Source organism: Pantherophis guttatus, chromosome 1 (assembly GCF_059756535.1).
Source record: "Pantherophis guttatus breed Tessera chromosome 1, ASM5975653v1, whole genome shotgun sequence".
NCBI classification, from domain to species: domain Eukaryota; kingdom Metazoa; phylum Chordata; class Lepidosauria; order Squamata; family Colubridae; genus Pantherophis; species Pantherophis guttatus.
In genome coordinates this window covers 6,514,286-6,526,595 of record NC_142063.1, presented here as the reverse complement: position 1 = coordinate 6,526,595, position 12,310 = coordinate 6,514,286, and the positions used below count along the sequence as shown (strand labels likewise).

General features: G+C 45.8%; 1 protein-coding gene across 2 annotated transcripts in view; it reads left to right on the top strand.

Moving 5' to 3' along the window:
• Positions 1 to 273: 273 nt before the first annotated feature.
• LOC117660300 (ceramide synthase 2-like) overlaps positions 274 to 12,310 on the top strand; it is a 31,909-nt gene continuing 19,872 nt past the window's right edge. Inside the window, exon 1 of one of the 2 annotated variants that reach the window (XM_060687116.2) lies at positions 274 to 1,144. The gene's annotated coding sequence lies outside the window, so the exon portion shown is untranslated. The remainder of the gene's footprint in view (positions 1,145 to 12,310) is intronic. The other variant, XM_060687115.2, reaches the window with a different exon arrangement.

Genomic DNA, 12,310 nt, shown 5'->3' with positions numbered 1-12,310 from the left:
GGGAGTTATGAGAGGAGGGGGGAGGAGGAGGAGGATTGCCCAAAGGGAGGGAGGGGGGAGAGAGAGAGAGAGAAGGTGAGAGGGGAAGAGAGGGAGAGGGACAGATACAGAAAGCGGGGGAGTGGGGGAGAGAGACACAGAGAATGGTTGCCTGGCTGGATGGGACTGGGTGACTGGGTGGGAGTGACTGGGTGGGAGTGAGTGAGTGACATCGAGTTGGCCATGCCCACCCAGGTTTTGTGGCTCCCACTGTGTGTGTGGTTTTTGTTTTCTGTAGGAAACTGGGTCCAAGTGGCTCTGGCGGCCCCCAGGGGGAGAGCCTTCTCTGTGGGAGCACCTACTATCTCCGTATCTCCAGGAGCACCTACTCCTGGAGATACGGAGGATCCCGGATCTACGCACCTTCCGCCGCGCTCTCAAGACCTTTTTATTTCACCAGGCTGGTCTGGCCTAACCTCTCCCATTCTCTTTTTTAATGCAAATTTTAATTTGTTCTTAACCTGGGATTTAAAATTTGTCTTGGGCTAAGTTGATTTAAATTCGATTTTACTTCTGCTCTTAGATTTTTGCATTCTATGTGTTTTATCCTGTGCCTGTTCACCGTCCTGAGTCCTTCGGGAGTAGGGCGGTATAGAAATCCAATAAAATGAAAATGGGGAAAGAAATGAGTGTTTAAGGCTGCCGACCCCTGATTTAGACCCAAACAGGCACAGGATCTGCAAGCTTTGGTGAAACAAACGGCGGAACAACGCAGTGAAAGGCGGGGGTTAAGATTGAAGGTAAAGGAGGACAAACGGAGGATGAGAATCCAGCCTTAGAACTGGTGCTGAAAACATCGAAGCGGAGAACTTCTGCCTTTTAAGATCCCCCACCACCACTCAAGGGACCCCCTCTTTTCGCCCTCTGCACGCTCTCAGAGGCGCCGCGTCTCCGGATCCCTTTCCTGCAGAGTCCTTTAGGTGCAGAAGGCGCCCCTCTCCTTGCGAAGCTCAGAGGCGCTCTGCCCATGCTCAGAGGCTGGCCACCACAACCCCTCCCCCGCTGAGCTCCACCCCCCCCCCCCACCTCCCGAGAATACCCGTGTACCTTCCCCAACGGAGCCGACAAGGGCCGGTCCCAGCAGCGGCGAGAGCAACGGCGGCAGGTCTGTCTTTGAGATTGAGAAGGCGGGCGGGTAGCCCTTGGGGACCCTGGAGGACATCCGTCCGGCCCCTCGGGCCCGAATTCTTCTCGTCTCTCTTCTTCTCTCTTCTTCTCTCTTCTTCTCTTTTTTCTCTTCTTCCTTCTTCTCCTCTTCTGCTTCTCTTTTCCTCCCTCTGCTTTTCTTTTTCTCTCTCTTTTTCTCTTCTTCTCTCTTCTTCTTTCTGCTCCTCTCTTTTTCTCTTTTCTCTCTCTCTTTTTCTCTTCTTCCTTCTTCTCCTCTCTGCTTCTCTCTTCCTCCCTCTGCTTTTCTTTCTCTTTCTCCCTCTCTTTTTCTCTTCTCTCTTCTCTCCTCCCTCTGCTTTTCTTTCTCTTTCTCCCTCTCCTTTTGTCTTCTCTCTTCTCCCTTCTCTCTTCTTCCCTCTGCTTTTCTTTTTCTCTTTTTCTCTTCTTCTCTCTGCTTTTCATTTTCTCTCTTTCTTTCTTCTTCTCACTGCTTCTCCCTTTTCTCTTCCTCCCTCTGCTTTTCTTTTTCCCTCTCTTTTTCTCTGCTTCTCTCTTCTTCTCTCTGCTCCTCTCTTCTTCTCTCTTCTTCTCTTTTCTCTCTCTCTTTTTCTCTTCTTCCTTCTTCTCCTCTCTGCTTCTCTCTTCTTCCCTCTGCTTTCCTTTTTCTCTTTCTTTTTCTCTTCTTCTCTCTGCTTCTTCTTTCTGCTCCTCTCTTCTTCTCTTTTCTCTCTCTCTTTTTTCTCTTCTTCCCTCTGCTCCTCTCTTCTTCTCTCTGCCTTCGCGCCTCTGCTGGATCCGCCGGACCCCTTTTTACACCTGGGAAATTTCGGGCGCTACGTGGGGCGCAGAGGCCGGGGGTCCGAAAGGCCCAGGAGAATCTCTCTCCGGGCGATGGAAAGCGGACCATCCCGCCCCCCCGCCCCCCACTCATTCTTAGTTGCGCAGGAGTAGCAGGAATGCCAACCGGAGAAAAGGAGATAGTGGCAGCTCGGCACCCCGTGTAGAATTCCAACTCCCATCGCCCCCTTCCTGGAGAGATGGCTGGGGATGATGGGGAGGGGGACTGGAGCGAACGCTGGGTGTCCTTCTCGTGGGGGGGGGGCATCCACCCTGTTTCGTGTTGTGGGAGGAAAGAGACCCCCGTCCTGCGTTCCCCCAACCCGCCGGAGCAGAGGCGGCCGCGAGCTGGATGGGGGCCATCGCCATCCCCGGGTGAGCTTCGTTTCTCTTCCCCCGATTCGGGCTCTCGCGGTGGGGTCGACCCCGGCCGGGTTTCTTTCAGGCTCCAGGTCCCGTGTGAACGCAGGGAAGGGTCAATTCCGCACTCGGGTTCGATCGCTGGCAGAAACGTCAGTTTCAGAGCCGGCAAGGGAAGCAGAAAGGGGTCCCCAGAGATCACCAAGACCGCTCCCGTTGGAAGGTTGAGGGGTCTGAAGTGATTGTGTTGTGGATTTAATAAGACAAACACAACTTTTGGATTAATCAGAGACAGATTTTATATATTGCGCAATAGGTTCAAAGCTCTGTACATGAAGCGTTGAACAAAGACAGATATTAGGTACAATGGTTTTACACCCTTCTAGACAAAGGATTCTGTTAACTCAGCAATTCATATGGTCATATACATTTGTCATTTTTAATTGACATTTCCTAATTACTGAGTTTCTTTGCAAAACAGTTATAATTCTTTTTGTAGATTACTGAAGCATAGACTCAAATCATCTTCTGACGATAGACAACTTTTAACTCATGTGGATCCCCTTGACCTAACCAACCTTTAAGATGTATGTCATTAGAATGTTCCTTTCTTCTGACAACTTAGAGGCCTCCTAGAGGAACCAAAAGGATTTTGGCTGAGTTTGTTCTTTTTCCAACCGGATGCATTGCTTATTAGAATAGAGTGAATAGAAAGTTATCCAGTGGTCATCTATCAGAGCCTGTTTCATTTACATTAATTGAAGTGGCCGATGGTGGGTGTCAGTTTGGAGAGAAAGGTTGCCTTGTGTAGCACCTGGGTAGTGGAGTCTGGAAACTGGAGCTTTGGGGTGGGTGGGGGGGGGGGAGAGGAGACACTGAAGTCAGAATAACAGAGTTGGAAGGGGCCTTGGAGGTCTTCTAGCCCAACTCCCTTATTCCATTCCAGACAAGTGGCTGTCCAATCTCTTCTTAAAAGCCTCCAGTGATGAAACACCCAGAGCTTCTGAAGCCAAAGGCTTCCATTGGTTCATTGTTCTCACTGTTAGGAAGTTTCTCCTTAATTCCAGGTTGCTTCTCTCCTTGATTGGGTTCCATCGGTTATTTCTTGCCTTGCCTTCAGGTGCTCTGGAGCAGCGGTCACCAACTGGTGGTCCGCGAGAAAATTTGGGTGGTCCGCAGAAAAATTATTTGCATTTTTTATATTGCACTAAATCAGGGGTTCTCTGTGATATCTTCTGAAGATATCACAAAGAATCAAATAAATGCATGGGAGAAAAATATTGGGCGTGATATAAATTTTGCGGAATGGGAGGAGGCATGGAATAGGAACCTTAAATTGACTAGAGCGGCGACATACAAGGAAAACCATTACAAAATGCTCCATAGATGGTATTTAGCCCCGGCCAGACTAGCAAAGATATACCCTAATGTACATCCCAACTGTTGGAAATGTGGCCACGGTCAAGGCACCTTCTTTCACATGTGGTGAACATGCCCGGAAGCGAAAGGATATTGGAATAAGATCAGGAGATGGTTATATGAAATAATTGGCGAAGATATTAAATTAACACCAGAGATATTTCTCCTGGGAATAGTAAAAAAGCCATATGGAAAGGAAAAGATTCATTTAATGATTCATATAATTACAGCCTCCAGATTGACATACGCACAGTATTGGAAAGAGAAAACCCAACCACCAGAAGAGCTTACAATTAGGAAAATATTGGAGTGTGCAGAGATGACTAAATTAACTCATGAATTAAACGATGATGAGAAGTCAGATTATTATATTGTGTGGGAAAGGTGGTATAAGTGGATGTATGATAAAATGAAAGAAAGACCAAAAGGTGTGTTAAATAACGGTAAAAAGTGATTTGAAATATCACCAAGTATTATTTTTGTATATAGTTAAAACACTGCACATCCGATATTAATTGAAAATGTCAGTACATTTATGTTTTTTTTTCTTAAAAAATCTCAATAAAGTTTTTTCAAAAAAAAATAAAATAAAAAAATAAATCAGGGGTTCTCAAAACTACGGTCCCTGGGACGGATACATGCCATGAACGTTTGTGTTGCTGCAGAGAGTCTCCCCCTTTGGGGTCTTTTTGTGTGGGTTGGAGGGAGACAGATATTCTGACTTGGGCTCTGCTTCAACCTCCTGGTGAGGGGTTTGGGCGAAGGCTGGAGGGAAGGGCCACTGGTGGGGAAGAGCTGGAGGGCCTCGTTCCATGGCCTGGAACTGGCTGACCATCTCAGCCTGCTGAGCCTCCAGGCGCCGGTACCTGGCCTTGCATTCCTGCAGGTCTTCCCTCTGCTTGGAAAGCCTATGCTCCTAGTCCTCAGTGAGGTGCTTCTGCTGAACCTATTTCTCGGTCAGATCCAATTTGAACTGCTTGCCAACTCTTTCTCATGGTGGCTGCTTAGCTCCAACAACTGCTTCCTGTTGAGGCCCTAAGGAGCCCAGGTGGGCAGGAGAGGAGTGGTTGGGAGGGGAGGGGTGAGTAGAGGCTGGCGAGGCGCTCCTCGACGTGAGTGACATTGAGTTGGCCACGCCCACCCAGTCACATGACCACCTAGCCATGCCCACCCAGCCAGTCATTAGGCAGATCATATTCGTGGTCCGTGGGATTTAAAATTATGAATTTAGTGGTCCCTGAGGCCCGAAAGCTTGGTGACTCCTGCTCTGGAGAACAGGTTGATCCCCTAACCCTTCCGTCTCTCCCTCCCTCCTTCCCTGTCTTTGGGCTGGCGGAGGTATTTGCAGTAACATCTCCGGAGCGAGTGCCCTTTTCCTTTAAGTCTACATTACATTGGCATGGCTCCCTGGGCTCAGCCCAGATAAAACAATCTTGAGATTTTCAGGTTTGTTTTGGGCCAACGCAAAGTGCATATCAGTAGTAACCAAGTCAGCTCTTGATTCTTTCTGTCCTTGTAAGTACTGTAGGTCATATCACTACAGATTTAACAGATTTAATAGATTAACAGAGTTGGAGGGGATCTTGTAGGTCATCAAGTCTATCCCCCACCCTACACCATTTCTGACAAACGGAAGTCCAATCTCTTCTTGAAAGCCTCCAGTGATGAGGCTTCCACAACTTCTGAAGGCAACTTCTGTTCCACGGGTTGATTGTTCTCACTGTCAGAAAACCACTGTCCCCAAACCGGTTGCTCCAGACGTCAATTCAGAACAGCCAAGAATGAGCCACAGGTATATCGCTTCAGATTGCAATTCATCTTCTCAAGGAGGACAGGTGTAGGAAAAGAGGAGTAGCACCACACTCCCTTTCACAACTCCTTCACCGCAGAGCACACAGCAAACTCAGTGAGATCTCTTGGCAAGATTTTGAAAGATGGACGTTGCCTTTTAGGCATTTCACACTGCCTTCAATGAGGTGGAATCTTAAATGCTTCCTAAGGTTATTCCAGAATAACAGAGTTGGGAGGGGCCTTGGAGGTCTTCTAGTCTAGCCTGCTGCTCAAGCAAGAGACCTTATACTATTCCAGACAAATGGCTATCTTGTCTCTTAAAAACTTCCAGTGATGGCACACCCACAACTTCTGGAGGCAAGTCGTTCCACAGGTTAATTGTTCTCACTGTCAGGAAATTCCTCCTGAGTTCCAGGTTGCCTCTCTCCTTGATTAGTTCCCATTCATTGCTTCTTGTTCTGCCTGCAGGTATTTTGGAGAATAAATTGACCCCCTCTTCTTTGTGGCAGCCCATCAAATATTGGAAAACTGCTATCATGTCACCCCCCCACCCCACCCCCAGGGGTGAAATGCAGCAGGTTCTGGAGAACCGGTAGCAGAAATTTTGAATAGTTTGGAGAACCAGCAAATGCCACCTCTGGCTGGCCCCAGAGTGGGGTGGGAATGGAGATTTTGCAGTATCCTTCCCCAGCCATGCCCACCAAGCCACACCCACAGAACCAGTAGTAAAAAAACAAAACAAAATGGATTTCACCACTGTCACGCCCTACTCCTTCTTTTCACTAGACTTGCCATTCCTAACTCCTGCAACCTTTCTTCATATATTTTAGCCTCCGGTCTCCTAATCATCTTTGTTGCTCTTTCTGCACTCTTTCTCAACATCTTTTTGGAAGCTGTTGCCATTAATTCAGTAAAGCCTCCCTTGTGTGTGCAGAAACAATTGTATGTCAATCTGTGCCTTCCGTAGGCGTAAAGTTTCATCACTGGTTGGTATTCACACATGTTATACCTTATGTCTAATTTAACGCGTTTGCTGGACCTTATAATTTATGTTGATTCTTTTAACCGTGTTAAAAACTCGAGGCAAAATCTGGAGCAGGAGTCCCAGAAGCAGTTCGTGACTGTGTACAATCACGTTCTGGTAACTCCTGTGACGCAGCTGGAACTAATCGTATCGGCTTTGTCATTCCATTGGGTTATTTCAGCAATGTGGAGAGGGGGGAGGAATCTGCTGCTTGGGTACCGGTCTATCCTCCATATTAATCTACCCAGGCCTCGTGCTCTGGAGAGGACACTCCAGCTTTGTATACAGCATTGAAACAACACAGGAAGTGGCAGTTACCAGTTATAAGTCTTTGCTTGATTGGCATAGAGTGTGACGCCAGGGGCCACTTTCGTCAGTGGGAGAGGTCATTGTGCCTCATTGGGCAGCTACTGCCCGCCTTAAGCTGGGCAGCCCCCAGCCAGTAAGGTGCTTCCCCGTCACGATCTGTTAGCCTCACTGGGTGCGTGGGGTTTAGGGTCAAAGCCAACAAGCAGATCGATAACTTTGCACCATGCAACAAACGTAAGAAAACTTTAGCCCTAAAGTTGGGCACCTGGAATGGTCGGACAATGACCGTCCGGTCTTTCTGATGATTTACAAGAGATAGATGACGTACGTAAGACAGCTGCCATTGACATGGAGTTGAGCAGACTGCAGATAAACATCATTGCTCTTCAAGAGACAAGACTGTTAGACTCGGGATCCACTAAGGAGAAAAACTTCTCGTTCTTCTGGCAGGGAAAACCATCAAACGAGTCTAGGGGATATGGGGTTGGCTTTGCGGTCAGAAACACCCTACTAGGATCCATTATTCCACCTGCCACAGGAACTGAAAGAATTCTGTCCTTGCAGCTCCACTCATCAGCAGGGCTGGTTACTCTTTTTTTTTTTTTTTTTGAATTTTTTTTTAAACAGATAAACATAAAACCATCTTCAATAACAATTGCAAACAGTGTGTCGGTTGGTTACAAATCTTTTGTGCATCATTCATCAAATTCATAGTTTACGGTTTTTAATTTACCTAGATTCTCATATCATCAATCTATATATTGTTATCCTTATTAATCATTTATTTAGATATGACTATTTCTTCCCACATTATCATTCAAAATATTCTAAGATTTGAGTTAATTTTTATTTATAACATTCATTTCAACCTTTTGAATCTATCCAATGATCATACATCTATATGTTATATTTCACCTCATTCTTCAGTTCTTACGTTATAAAAGTCTCTATTTTCATTACCCTATTTTTTTATCTAGCCATTGATAAAATAAATCCCATATCTTGTACTATTGTTTATCTTCTTGTTCTCTAATTTCAAATGTCAATTTGCTCATTTCAGCACATTCCATTCCATTATTAGGGCTGGTTACTCTTAGTAGCGCATATGCACTGACATTATGATCTTCAGTAGAATCCAAAGACAAATTCTACGATGATCTGGGTGCTACTATCAAGAAAATCCCTGAGAAAGAGCCACTGTTTATCCTTGGTGATTTTAATGCCAGAGTTGGAGCTGATTATAGTTCTTGGCCCACTTGTTTAGGTCAGTTCGGCGTTGGGAAGATGAACGAAAATGGCTGCTGGAGTTTTGCTGCTACTATGGTTTTTGCGTTAGCAATACATTCTTTAAAACAAAGTCTCAACACAGAGTCTCTTGGAGACATCCATGATCGAAGCATTGGCACCAACTCGACTTGATTCTTACCAGGCAGTCAACCTCCCCAATATTACAATCACACACCGCTATCAGGGTGCTGATTGTGATACAAACCACTCCTTGGTGTGCAGCAGAATAAAACTGCAAACAAAGAGATTGCATCACTCGAAGAAGGAAGGAAGACCATGAATTTTTTTTTTAATTTGATTTATATGCCGCCCTTCTCCAGAGACTCAGGGCGGCTTACAATGCGTTAAGCAATAGCCTTCATCCTTTTGTATATTTATACAAAGTCAGCTCATTGCCCCCACAAACTGGGTCCTCATTTTATCTACCTTTGAAAGGATGGAAGGCTGAGTCAACCTTGAGCCTGGGGAGATTCGAACTTGCAGTAATTGCAGGCAGCTGAATGTTAATAACAGGCTATTAGTCTGCTGCGCCACCAGGCTCCTGGTGGCGCAGACCCGCAATCAGGGCAAACTGGAGGAATTTGCACAAGCACTCAAGGAAACTCTCCCAGGCCCGGCTGAAGTAAATGCATCTGAATGATGGGAATATTTCAAGAATGCTGTTTATAACACCGCCTGTCAGTATTTGGTAAAGAGATCAGAAAGACAGCCGATTGGTTTGAAGCCCCTTCGGAGGAGTTGATGCCAGCCATCTAGGAAAAAAGGAGAGCTCTAATTACATATAAAGCCTGTTCCAGTGAGCGCAACCAACAGGTTCTGCGAGCTGCTCATAGCAAAGTCCAACAGACTGCCAGGAGATGTGCTGATGATTATTGGCTGCAGCTTTGCTCTCGGATCCAGATAGCAGCTGACACAGGCAACATCAAGGGGATGTATGATGGCATCAAGCAGGCCTTAGGTCCAACACAGATGGCACGCTGGGTGCAGCACTACTCTGAGTTATATTCCAGAGAAAATGTGATAACTGAAGAAGCATTAAATAATATTGAGTGCCTGCCTGTCTTGGAGGTTCACTTGAGAGTGAACCAACTTTAGAAGAACTAAATGAGGCTCTGGACTCCCTTGCCTCTGGCAAGGCACCTGGGAAAGATAACATCTCTGCTGAAGTTCTGAAGTGCTGCAAAGAGAACATCCCCACTGAACTGCATGAAATCTTCTGTCTTAGTTGGAGGGAAGGTGGAATACCACAGGATATGAAGGATGCAAATATTGTCACACTGTACAAGAACAAAAGTGACAGGGTTGACTGTAACTACCGCAGCATCTCTCTTCTTAGTGTTGTAGGGAAGCTGTTTGCCCATGTCGTACTGAAGAGGCTTCAGGTGCTTGCAGAGAAAGTCTATGCAGAATCACAGTGTGGATTTCGAGCCAACGGGTCAACTACTGACATGGTATTTTCCCTTAGACTGCTGCAGGAGAAATGCAGGGAACAAAGAAAGCCACTTTTCATAGCCTTCATAGATCTTACGAAGGCTTTTGACTGGGTTAGCAGGGACGGCCTTTATAAAATTCTCTAAAATTATAAAAAACTATGCTGACTTCAGTCTGACCTAAGCATAGTACATAAAATTATCTGCCACAATGTACTTCCTGTCAATGACTACTTCAGCTTCAACCACAACAATACACGAGCAAATAATAGATACAAACTCAAGGTAAACCACTCCAAACTCGATTGCAGAAAATATGACTCCGGGAACAGAGTGGTTAATGCCTGGAATGCACTGCCTGACTCTGTAGTTTCTTCCCCAAACCCCCAAAACTTTAACTTTAAACTGTCTGCTGTTGACTTCACCCCATTCCTAAGAGGTCTGTAAGGGCCTTGGTAGTACAGTGGTTTAAAGCACCCTGTTATTAAGACCAGCTGCCTGCAATTACTGCAGGTTCGAATCTCGCCAGGCTCAAAGTTGACTCAGCCTTCCATCCTTTCTAAGGTAGGTAAATTGAGGACCCAGTTTGTGGGGGCAATGAGCTGACTTTGTATAAATATACAAAAGGATGAAGGCTATTGCTGAGCACATTGTAAGCCGCCCTGAGTCTCCGGAGAAGGGCGGCATATAAATCAAATTTTTTAAAAAAAAGGGGGGGGGCATGCATAAGTGCACCAGCGTGCCTACCGTCCCTGTCCTAATATTGAAGCGGGAAAACCCACTTTCCCAAATGCAGGAGACAAGACCACAAAAGTTGGAGAACACAGGTTTGTTTGCTAGCAAAGGTTCGGAGCATTCACATGTCAGATTCCGAACCCTGGGCTACGCACAAGGTGTACCTTTTATACATTTTGCAATTCTAGCCACGCCAGAGGCGTTACGCTTCTGACTCTATTTCCATATATGAATACTATCTTACACAGTCTGTTACTTTCCGTGAACACTTCTGCTAATATGTTTCTTAATATAAGTTTGTTACAGGGATGATATAGAACATAGGACATTAAGCTCATTGGTACATTTAACAAGTTCCTTATTTCTGTTCCTTGTACTTTCCTGAAGTTTGCAACATAACTTCTGCTCCAACGTCAGTACCTCAGAAAACAATATAATACTGTGCATGATACAATACTTAGATTAATATGATTTATAGTATAAGACTCTTCTGTTTCATTCCCCCCTTTGGAGCTCCACCTAAATCCCCTGATTACTGTGGAGTTTCATAAACAGAGAGGTCATCCTCCATTGAGCTAAGTTTCTCATACTCCCACCAAGCCATCGTCTGAGCTCTTGCCTTTTTATCCACGAGTAGAGAGAGACTGTTAGAAATTGTATAAACAAAAAGGGGAAGAATGCAGGGTAAAATTACACATCCTGCAGCTATTAACGCAATCAATGCCACGATAGCTTGTAGGCCCGGCAGTTTAGGGAACCAACCTGAAAAGGCGTCAGCTAAATTAAATCCTTTCCAAGTTTGAACTGGGGTGAGCTACTTTGACCATTTTATCAGTTATTTCCTTAATGACCTTGCCACTTTCATCGGTCTCAATACAGCAATTAGACAAATTAAATTTACCACACACCCCTCCTTCCTTGGCTAGGAGGTAATCTAAGACTAAGCGGTTTTGCATGATATACGTTCGAGACTTCACGCTCTCAGCAACTAATTTGGTGAGGCCTTTCACAGTTTCATTAGTAATTATTTCTACAACAGCCTGTAGCCTAATCAAGCGATTTAACAGGTAGATGGGGATCCGATAGCCGTAGGTGCCATCCTCTGCCCAAGTGGCTGGTCCATACACCTCAATGATTCTCTCTGGTGGCCATTCACCATCCTTCCAATGACCTATTTTAACCTTTTCAATCAAGGAAGTGTCAATGGCTGCCCTCTTGGACCGGAAGTTTCCAACTTCATCATACACTGGTACCCTGGCCGAATTCCGAGGACAGAGGTTTACAGGGACCCAAGGAGTATGTAGGAGGTGACACCTTATAGTGGAATTATATGCCAGTCTCGAGTCCCTTCATGCTCACAGGGGGGAGATTATTGGAAGAGCACTTAAGGAGTTTGGTACTGCTATAAATAAAATGCCTACCCGAGGTTAAGGCCACAAAGCATTCAGTACACAGAGATATCTTGGAGCTCACCACTATACCATATGTTATGGATCCCCTTTGCATACTTGAAGGGGTGTCTGGGCTCCAATATTCCCTATGCATTACCTCTGGGTAATTTACAGTGGGAGTAGGGGCAAGCACTCTTTCCATATGCTGACTATCGAGTGTAGCTTGACACCAGTCTAGGGGTTACTCCCTCATTCCCCCCTACTCCTGAGTCTCTGCCCTCTCCTACAAGGCCTACAATACATATGGCTACACAGATTCTGTCAAGTTGTTTGGTTGTGGGATCGCAATGTCCAGGATAAGTTCCTTTCGTCACCCGTGCGTTGGGTGTTAGCCTCCGGAGTAACACCTGCAGGGGTTTTCTTCACCTCTCCCGTTCGTAGAGGGACAGCTCCCGGGGTGTCACCAGAAGGGGAGAGGTTCCCTCTAGTCCTTTGAAGAGTTAGTTTCCACATAAACTTGGGCTTTTTCTTAAAAGCACAGAGAGGAAAGAAAAGTTGACTCATTCTTCACTCTGTCTAGA